The 11,454-nt window shown below is 39.0% G+C and overlaps 1 long non-coding RNA gene across 1 annotated transcript in view; it reads right to left on the minus strand.

Moving 5' to 3' along the window:
• Window positions 1-1,839: 1,839 nt before the first annotated feature.
• LOC111150989 overlaps window positions 1,840-11,454 on the minus strand; it is a 23,318-nt gene continuing 13,703 nt past the window's right edge. Inside the window, exon 3 of the long non-coding RNA XR_002640829.1 lies at window positions 1,840-5,187. This is a non-coding gene — a long non-coding RNA (uncharacterized LOC111150989). The remainder of the gene's footprint in view (window positions 5,188-11,454) is intronic.

The following is an 11,454-nucleotide window of genomic DNA, read 5'->3' on the forward strand; positions in this document are numbered from 1 at the left end:
AGGGATGGAGAGGAGACGACAGCACACCTCTACTATTCGCAGGGTGATTTTTGAGAGAAACAAGTCCTTCCTTGAAGACAGGCTTCGATATTTCAAGACCTCCTCAGAAAAATTTTTCGGCACCTTCTGTGCTCCAAATTGAGGCAGTTTGTATCATGTTTCAATATAACTGAGTAACAGGCTGGCAAATTCCCTGCTTTCTTATTCACCAAAATCCAAAATAGAACTCACAAAAACTCCCTCTTTCCAACCCCCACCCCACAAAAAACACCCCCACGGCGGCCCCCCAGGGAGGAACAGACCAGTAAAAAACAACCAGTAAATAGAGCCAGCCCTGAAAGACAAATCCCCAGCTGTAAACTGTGGCACTTTGCTCAGTACTGTGAGCTTGCTAGAGCTGGCACATTTTTTATAATACAGATGCAGAAATGTGCTGTCTGAGGCGGAGGGGTGGGAGTAGCCCCTTTAGTGTTTCTTGTCTAGAGTATACTGCACAGGAGTAGCCTCCCCCAACCCAGAATAAAAGACTTAATTTGCCATTAGACTTTTTTTTTTAATTACAACCTGTGACTTAATTTTCATCATCTTCGTAGGAAACCACCCTTTTCAGACTTTGACGGCATTATCAAAATTCAGACTCTCCCTCTCTTTGTCTTACACAGACGCACGTTTACAGATGACATATTTAAAGTGAACTGTGTCAACATGGACCACTTGAAAGGTTTTCTAAAGAGCATGTGTATGTGTGTGTTGGGTAGTGAATTGTTTTCTCATGAACGTAAGATAATCAGACCAATGGGAAATCATGGTTCAAAACCAAGATGGACATTAATCTTCCTGGACCGTGAGATTCACGTTCTTGAAAGAGCAGCTAATTTTATGGAGTACCCCTTTTTTCTTCTCTAAAATTATTTTCTAGAATGAAATTTTTAAAACAAATAATACCAATGGAAATGAAAGGAAGGAAAAATGTACTCCTACCACAGATCAGTTAAACTTTCAAAAATGTGGCCAAAATGTTGTCCCAAATTCAAATCTGGCCTCTAAAGGATATAGATTAGAAACACTGAGGTCTGTGCAAAAGGGCCCAAGGTCCAAAGGCCAATTCTAATAGCTCAGGGACAAATTCCAGGGGCTCTGAGTTGTGTTTGACAACAAGCCCTGCCTGTCCCTGTGTCCTTTGGGACAAGTCGATTAATCTTTAAACCTCAATACCCTAAACTATAAAATAATAATAGTAATAGTAATTCCTTCACAGAACCCTTGTGCAGATTAAATGAGATGATTCTTGTGAAGCATTTAGCCCAGGATCCCCTACACAGAACATGCTCCGTGAGGGTAATTCCTCACCCAGCTTATTTTAGCCTGCACACTTTAGTTATTTCTGCCATGTTTCTCAGTTTATATATGATGACTTTTTTATAACCACCACACATACAATGATGCAACCAACATTTTGTCTTTTCAAGGTGATATTCATTACTCACTAACAGCAGACCAGGCACTGTGGAAAGCATTTGATGCACACCATCTCATATAATGCTTATAGCAGTCTTCTAAGTTACCTTTATTATACCCATTTTGCAGATGAGGGAGCTGAAGCTGAGAAGGCATTTGCTGCCTGACACCCGGTTTCATAGCAGAGTCAGACTTTGAACCAGCCTGCTAGTACTAAACTCTAAGAAAATAATTACAAATAAACAGAAACCATTATAAACAAGACGCTTATCAGAGATAAGTATTTTTTTACCTTTTTATTGTAAACATTTCAAACATTTACCCAAGTAGGAAGAATATCATAGTGAACCCTCGTTGAGACCCTCACTCAGCTTCCACAATTTATCAGAACACAGCAAATCTTGCTAGATATATCTATATTATAAAACTGGAAATAAACTATATATTCAATTCTAGGGGGCTGGTTAAATGTATTATGACATATCCACTAGGTAGAATTTTTTGAGCCATTAAAATGTTGATAAAAAGCTTATAATAACCTGGACTTTTTACGTTACATTTTAATTAAAAGGTGATGTACATAATTTACATATTGTATAATCAAAACCACTTATTTTAAATAATAGATTGTGGATCTTAGAAATCTGACTTTTTTTTAATTGTTTTGTCTTACTACTTTCTGACATTTCTGAAATTATATATCGGGGCCTATTTCATTTTTAATGATACCAAAATTATTTCTCCAATATTTAGGAGAATATAGGTGTACTTGTGTGTAAAGAGAGAGATATTTATCTGACTTCACTTTGGAAATCAGCTGATGTAACAGAATATTCCGTATAACCGATAAGTAGAAGTTTATCTCCTCTTAATTACCAAAAGATGTTTTTTACTTTATTAAGTTTTGATATATAGTGTCTTAAATTTATGTGCATATCCAGCTTTCTGATCATATGCTTACCATAACTCAAACATTTTTTAACGACTCAGGGTCATCATTTTTTTAATTTATTTATTTTATTTATCTATCTTTAGGGTCATCGACTGTTTTGTGTGTCTAAACAACTGCTTTGTGTGTCTACTGGTGCTAAGTATAAAAATAACACTGTATATTTGAATATTATTTTGTGGTTTCAAAGCAGTTCCACATGGCATTAACCACTGGTCGTTAGTCTATAAGATTCTTTTCTTCTGTGTTTATTTACCCTCAGACTACTATAATATTTTTAGTCCTCATCTCTTCTTTTTATAGTTTTTATTTATCTTCTTTAGCTATCAAGTTAGTTCTTGTTGTGCAAGCCTCTAAGATCTTCATTCCTTCTCGAATGCACTACTTGTAATCTGGTTTGGACCAGGGAAACAACCAACCAACCTTGTTTAGATTGCATATAAAGCCCTTGCATTCACTCCTTCACTGGACAAATATTTCTGAGCAGTGCACTATGTTTTCAGCAATGGAAAGGACACACAGATAAACAAGACACCAATCCTTCCCTCAGCAAGCTTTAATCTAGCAGCAGAGCTGAGACATGGGCCTACTTTGCTAGCATCCATAGTAGAAGGTGCCAGGCTCTATGAAAGTAGTACAGATAAAGTGTTCCTGGAATTCAGAGAAGGGCTACCTGGGGGATTTACCAGAAGAGCTGATACTGGATTTGGGTCTCGAAAGGCAAGGAGGACTTGAGCACACAAAGATGGGGAAAAAAGAACATTTCTGAAACCATGAGCAATGCCTGGAAGAATCAGAGGGGAAAGATTCTGCAGAGAAGTAGTTGAGTTTAACTAGACCATGTCGTGTGCAGAGGCGAGTAGTGGGAAATAAAGTGGTGAAAGCAGATGAGACCAGTAAGTGAGAGGGCTTGATTAGCTGGCCAAGGAATTTGGACTTTATTCAGTAGACAATGGGGAGCTATTGAAAGTTTTTAGAGTAACATAATCAGAGCTGTGCCTCAGAAAGATTAATCTGGCAAGAGTGAATAAAGTAGATCTGAGTGGGGAGTGACCAGAGGACACAGGTCAGGTAGGAGACAATCAGCAGTCCAGGAAGAGGCAGTGAGGGCCCTAACTAGGGCAGAGGCAGAGGGAGCAAACAGAGCTGGTGAGCTGATTTATGAGACATGGCAGAAAGAGGATTAATCCATCATGTTTGGGGGACATGAGGGAGGAAAGCACTGAAGACATGGCTATGATTTGGAGCCAGCATGGGACCATAAACAGAAGCAGAGGTCTGTGGAGCAGGAGCAGGTATGGGAGAGGAAGATGCGAGTTTAATTTTGAACACACTGAGTGAAGATACTGACTGGGGATCCATGAGAGGTCCTCTGGGCTTTTGGAGACACGAGACTACAGGGCAGCAGAAAGTCAGGCTTGGAGATGGAGATGTTCAGCTATCTCTGTCTCAAAGACAAAGAGGACAAAGAGGCAAGAGGCAGAGCCCATCAGAGAAACTTGAGGGATTTCTGTGTGATTTCCCTTATGCCACTTTGGGCTGTTTTCGGGTCTTTTCACATCCTTCCTCTTCTTAACCAGATTTGGAATGCCACATAAGTGGCTTGCAGATGAAGGAATTATTGCATTATACATCCAGACATACAAAACATATTCTAAAGTAATGAAGTAATTTGCAGTATAGCAATGGGGTCAATTTCACATTAGCCGCAGTCTTTTATCTTCATACATAATATACTCCTGTGTGACCTTAGAGAAGTCACTGTTCCTCTCTGGGTCTCAGATCCCTCGTCAGTTAAATGAAGATCCTCAGTCCCCATAACTGGCGCTAGGCCACCAAAACTGACATTATATCAGAATCATTTGGAGAAGAGAGGGGAGGGAGCCAAGGCTCCGGATCTTATTTTTTAAACCTTCCTCAATGATTGTAACATGCAGCCTGGGTTGGTAACCACTGGGCTCGGCTTCTCAGCTCTTACATTCTCAAGTATTCTCAATATTTAGACCGAATGTGCTTCTTTAGCCACAACTCACAAATAATCCAAAATAACAGATTTACTGTCAAATTCAGTTCATCTATAATAAAATACTCCCCCTCTCCCCTTTAGTTAGGAGTAAAATATAAAGTGTATTTGAAAAGCACTCTATTCAGAAGCCGCCTATGACGTTTTGAAACGTGAAAACTGCGTGTACGGGGAAGACGGAAGGGGAAGAAAACCGAGGAGGATCCGGCGACGCGCAGGCGCAGCGTGCTCTTCCCGGGTCACATCCGGGGATCATCCAAGTACCCAGAATTCAAGGCTGCGGTTGCTCCAGAGCTGGTGTTAATGCTCCGGCTCTGCTTGTTGAAGCGTGTGGTCCTTGTGCTGCTTCGGATTGTACCTGTCAGATTGTATAGAGAAACATTTCTGCGGTACCCATGCAGACTGTCTTAGCCGTCCAGGCTGCTGTAACAAAATACCACAGATTGGGTGGCTTAGGAAAAAAACAGAAATTCATCTCCCACAAGTCGTGGAGGGTGCAGGTCTGAGATCAGGGTGGCACAAGGGCTGGTGATGGTCCTCTTCCGGGCGGAAGACTTCTGTTTTTATCCTCGCGTGGCAGAAGGAGCTGTGTGGCCTCTTGGATAAGAACACGAATCCCATTCAGGAGAGCTCTGCCGTTATGAGCCCCTGCCAGAGGCCTCACTTCCTAACACCATCACACTGTGGATCAGGATTCCATCGTGTGAATCTAGGGGGGACTCAAACAGGCACACCACAGCACCGGCCCAGAACAGGTCTGAAAGAGGATAGAGGAGCTTAATGAGGTTCTAGCGGGGGCCAATGAGCTGTCTCATTAATGAGCTTGTCCTTAACGTATCCCTTTGTTTGGTTTTCATCATACACCTCACAATGTAATTTTTCGTAACCCCATTATTACAGCATTGCCTCAGCATTCATAGGAGTTCCATTCTGAAGTCCTCACAAAATCTAGAGCACGCTGTACTAGGCCATGGAGGCGGGAAGAAGGAGAGCGCTGAGGTATCAATTCTTTCTCCACTTTATATGTTCTTTCTCCCTTCCTCCCTTGGAGCAAACAGTTGGCTGCGCCTGACAGGTTGGACTGGATTAAGCTAGACTGGGAAACAGGTTGGAATTTGGGAATCTGAGAGTTTCCAGCTTCCAAACTAAGTGTGACATCCCATTTGCTCAACAATTATTTATTGAGGAACAGCTATAAGTAGGGCATTCTGCTCAGTATTTACATCAGAAAAAAACAACCAGTTGTGATTTGGATTTCGCACGGGCTGCTACCAAAATTCTAAACATGAGTACAGAGTAGAAGTAATGATAATGACAGTGACATAGATCTTAACAGTATTTGTGCAGAATTATATTTGGTGCCCTCCCTCTCCCCTCGGGAAATCCTTCTCATTTGTATCACTGTCCAGACCCTTCTTCCATGCTTCAGCTCTGGTTATCCTTATCCGTTTCCTTGCCCCAAACTGTGGCTTTGCCACTTTAATTATACTCAGGGGGTCTAGTAACCTCATTAAAGTAGTTTACTCCAAGGTGTGAATGACGTTTGACCCTCTTGGAGAAATCTGTATTTTAAAAAAGAAGCTCGTTAGACAGCCGGGTTTCTTCCCCCCTCCAGTTAATGACATGTGAAAAGAGATGTTTCTGACTCTGTCTCTCAGATACATCCTCTTTGCCTTCTGTCCCCCAACACACGAAGCTCTACTTACATTTGTAAAAGAGAAAAACATAGGCAGTCAGCCAAGCATCCCAATTTATCTTATCTACCACCCCCCCACCTAGTCTCTCTATATTCTCTCTCTCCTCTGCATGTTGCTGTACTTTTAATGTCACGTGAGATCCCCCCTGTATCTGCCCTCATGACCTGCCCTACAGCAGAAGGCTTCAGACCTCCACCATGCTAGACTCCTCGCCTTCATTCCTACTCTGTCCCCACTCTGAATTCTGAGTCGTGCTCCATCTCCTATTTATAATCTCATAACTGTTCTTTAAATTTACCTTGTTAGATCTTGTTCTCCTGCTTTGGGAGATAGTTTAGTAAAATAACTGAAGCTTAAACACTGGAGACAGATGCTCCTCACCAGGCACATGAATATAAGCAAGTTAATTATCATTTCTAAGCCTCTGTTTTCTCATACGTGAAATGGGTATATTGTGAAGATTAGATGTGATACATAGAATCCGCAACATTTTGTTAAGTGTCCAGTTCATGTGGTTACAACTATTAATATGATTTACCATCTCTGCTCCCCTCAACAACTTTGATTTGGATTCCCTCTACTGGTTCTACCTTGGAGGATTCAGTTCTTTAGTGTTCTATACTGGTCAGAACCAGCTGCCTGGCACTTTTTGGCTTTACATACAAAGTAGATGATGAGAGACCTTATTTTCTGAACATAGACAGGACCTAATTTTATAAATATAAGCATATTTGTAGATATAATAAAGGCAGTATTTGAAACTAGGTCTGTCCAGGAAATCACAGACTTACAGCTTCTGTATCTTTTCTTAGACTATGAATTTCATACTCTGGATGGAGATGAATTTCAGAATCACAAGGTAGTGCTAAACATAATTAAGACTGTGACCTCCCTGATAGTCCTTTGTATTAAGAAAGCAAGGTCGATTACACAAAGAAAAACATCTGTATTTCAGGGAGACATTTTTCTTCCCCCAAAAGACATTTTTCTTCCCCCAAATCAGAGACTCTGAAGTCAGATCTGGGGTTGCTTGCCTCCAAACTCCACCATTAAGTGGTGGACAAAATAGATTCCCGACACCCTATCATTAATCTGTTACTGATAAAGAAACTGAGACTCTGATAAGTCAAATAATTTGACCAAGATTAATATATCCATGTTGCAGACATATTATGAAGATTAGAAATTATGTATAAAAGCTTGGCATGTTTTTTGGTCTAAATAAATACACTTCCTGGAAATCTAGAGCCAGGTTCCTCTTCAAGGTGAAAAGGGACTGAAATTATGCCCACGTTCCATATAACCAGGCTCTATATTTAAAAACAAACAAAAATTTAACTTATTAGTGTTTAACAATGGAAATAAACATTTTCCACATTTACATTATTAATCTTAATTTGTCCAATAAATATATTCAGATAGGTTGAATATAAATGAAGTACTTTGCAACATCGACTTCTAAAAAGAAAGTTTTCAAAGGATTCCTGATGTACTTTAGAAGTATAGAAGTATCTTTTGTGTATAAGGGAAACATAGGATGATCTGAGACTGTGTCATAAAAAAGCCATAAAAAATGGTCACTTAACATTTTATGGAGAAATATGGAGGCACTTCTCACGAAGAAGAAAGTGTATTTCAATATATTTAATGCCTAATTTCCAAGTAGAAATATTACTCTTATCTAAATAAATCTTGAACATTTTAGATAAGCTGAGAAATTGTATGCTGAGTGGTTTTTGTTTCTTATTTCTAATGAATCAGTAATTTTGACTTGCGTTCTATATGCCTCTTTAATTTATGGTGAATAAAGTCATACTGATTTTTCAAAAATTAATACACAATCTCAAGTCACAGAGTTTCCAAATTATGATATTTTCAATGGCAAATGAATAACATGCTGTCCGTGCAGTTAGTGAGTTGAGGCAATTTGAACATCATGATAAAAGTGGGAGGGGGGATTACAGGCAGTGTTATAATTAAAGGTCTGTTGATTCTTCAGTTTAAATGCCATTGTTGAAAGATTTTTCACTCAGATGTCAAAGTCTGTGGCCAGCCAAAATTTGGCATGCTAGAACTCAGCCCAGGGAAACATTGTGTTCTACAGATTTAAAAACCAAAATCTGTTAAGAACAGAAATGTTGGGCTTGGGCTGATTTCTCATGAATCAGAACCAGAGCATAGCCAAATACCACCTCCTCTTTACGAAAGGAAGTAGTGCAGGTGGATGTTAATGGGAAATGTTTGTTCAGATGGAAAATGAAGGGAAATTAGCATTAGATGTCATAATACAGAGCACTGGGTTAAAGTTTTGTGTAATTAAAGCATGTTTCCTTGAGAAGTTTGAAACATTTTAGAAGCTTCTAGTTAATGGGAAGGAATATTTACCCCTCTTCCAAGATTTGTGTATCGAGGTTCAGTTTCCCCACATCGCATTCCTTATTACTGGAAAAACTTGAAGCAAAACTTTATTTGCTTAATTCCCTATATACTCCCTATATAGAAAGGTTTTCCAAACACCATGTTTCCCTTTCTTTAATTTGAAGGTTATAAACCAGTGGCCAGTGAGCTGTGTCTAGCTTGCCCCATAGACTGGGGGTCAGGGTTGGGAGGGGAACCAAGTATCTTAGAATAATTTGAGAGTTTGAGCCAAACTTTTAAAGATCAATAGATCTTACCAAAAAATCAAGCTTTTTTCAACTTCTCCTAATAATTTGGAGATCTGACAATATTAGATCTGCATTCTTTCATAACACCAGTATCTGGACCCGGGCGGGGGCTGCTCCCTGTGGACAAGCCATGGCCTTTCCAGTTAGACAAAGTCCCTATCACCCCATATTTTATGCCAGACTCACTTCACTCGTTTACTCTATCACCCTGGCTCCTGGAAGCATTTGACTTTTCTTTCTTCACTTATGGCAGATGTATTAAGCAAGTTCCTTGCTTTCTTTGCCTGTTGTATTAAGATTTAAAGCTTCCAAAAATTTCTTTCCTATAAATAGTAGCATTGCAAATGCTATGCACAATGGTAATCAACAAAACATTATTGAAAATGATAAAAATTGGAATGTAACCAAAATGTCCAAAATTAAGGAATTGCTTAAATATATGTTGATGTATTTGTAGGAAGGAATACTATGCAGGACTTAAAAATATATGTCTTAAAAGAATGCAGGTTACAAAACAATGTATACAGCAAGATTCCTATTTTGTAGGAAAAAATTCCTACAAAATTCCTATAAAAGATTCCTATTTTGTAGGAAAAAATTTTGCATGTAAGAAAAAGTTTAAAGCAATATCCCAAGGTAGTATTAGAAAAATATATACATAAGCAAAATATATGCAGATAAGCTAATAAATAAGTTCCAGGGGTAGCTTTCATAGATTACTCTCCCCAAGCCTTCCTTATTCCCTTTTGACCTAACAGTTGGAACATTATATGGAGTTATTTTTCAATTTTCTTTGTAAAGCTGATTTTTTTTTTTTTTTTGCCTTTATACATTAGGGGATACAATCAAGAACAAGATTTCCATAGTTGTTTTAAATACTTGAAAAATATTCCTGCTTGGAACACCTCAGTGGCTCAGTCGGTTAAGCATCTGCCTTGGCTCAGGTCATGATCCCAGGGCCCTGGGATCGAGGCCCACAGATCGAGTCCCACATCGGGCTCTTTGCTCAGAGTAGAGCCTGCTTCTCTCTCTGTCCCTTCCCCCATTCATGTTCATGCTCGCTCTCTTTCTCCCTCTCTCTCTGACAAATAAATAAATAAAATCTTTAAAGAAAAGAAAAATATTCCTGCTTGACCACTATACTAGACTTATCATCATGGTAAAGCAAGAGAACCAATTCCTGTGTTGGCCTGGAGTGGCTTTGTTTTTCTATAGCACCTTTTGCTAATACCAAAAGTTACTCAAAAATTTTAAAAAGCATCTTGGAACAAAAAAAGTACCATAAATATGCACTTAATGACATGAACATAAAAACTCTTAGTGGGCTGGAACTGAAACTGATCATCACAAAGGCATCAATTTTGTCCCATTTGACCACTCATAGGAAGCAAAGCTCACAGGTAAAAACCATCTATGCATTTATGGAAATTCTTCTGATGCCAGCACTTAGCACAATGCCTGGCAAACAAAACAGGCTTCAAAAGTATTTGTTGAATAAAATATGAATAAATTTGCACTCCCACCAAGAAACAATTTACCCACACATCAAAAACTCAGTCACCTTTTAAACAAAACTTGAGCAAAAAAATTCGGACTTCACCCATAAAACTTCCAGATATAGTTTGAGTTAATAATACCATAACTTTTTTTTCCAGAAAAGGGAAATGTTTGTTTACGTGTGTGGTTGATTACAGGTATGAGTTTGGGGGAAAAGTATAAAGTAATAAGAGGTGGTCCTTTGAAGGATGGGTACATTGATGAAGACTCCAGCTCTTAAATATACCTCTTTCTCAGCAGTGCTAGCTTTACTGTTTCCGATTTGGATGTTTTGTCCATCTGTCTCCTCTTCTCTAGAACATTCTTCACCTTTGGGATCCACTAAATCTGTTTTCATAATTCTCCTGTTCACATGAATGATCCTTCTTGCTCCTTTATCCATTCTTCCTTCATGTACCCACAAAATGTAAGTTTGCCCTTCTTTCTTCCCTGACTGCATTCTTGAAGTCTGAAGGCAATTTCATGGGGCCCATACAGCTACAACTAGACATTCATACCACCTCCTGGAAGATTTGAGTATGTAGTTCTAATCTGTCGATTCTAGCACCATGAAGATGGGTTTCCAGCTGCCACTGGATATTTCCACTGGATGTGCCACCCACAGAGATCTGAAACTTCTGCTGCTATCCTTTGAGTATTCTAGAAGTAATCAAATCAACCCCAAATACACCTTGTGCTTTCCTATCCTCATGCTTTTATTCTGTGTCCCTTGGCCTAAAACCTCTCTCTCCAAATTCTAACTGTTGGAATTTTCCCCATATTCCAAAGTCCATCTCAAACACTGCCTTCTTCATGTAACTTTCTTCAGTGTCCATCATCTAATGATATTCCTCAAGCCACTAAACCTACAGATTTCTGTTGGCAACCTTTTATGGTATTTGCCTTATTTTGTTTTGTATTTTAGTTATGTGGGTTTATTTTCTTCCAGATTCTAAATACTAGGTTTATGGCTTCTTATTTATCTTTGTAGCTATTTTCTAGAGCTTAGATCCTAGCAGAGTCCTTTGCTCATAGCAGGTTCTCATTAAATATTAAATCGGTTGTATGTAATAAATTAAATTGTGTTTATGTGTTAATGGCTGTACATGTGTTATAATTTGAAAG

Source organism: Enhydra lutris, unplaced genomic scaffold (assembly GCF_002288905.1).
Source record: "Enhydra lutris kenyoni isolate GAN:26980312 unplaced genomic scaffold, ASM228890v2 scaffoldscaffold2, whole genome shotgun sequence".
Lineage (NCBI taxonomy): Eukaryota > Metazoa > Chordata > Mammalia > Carnivora > Mustelidae > Enhydra > Enhydra lutris.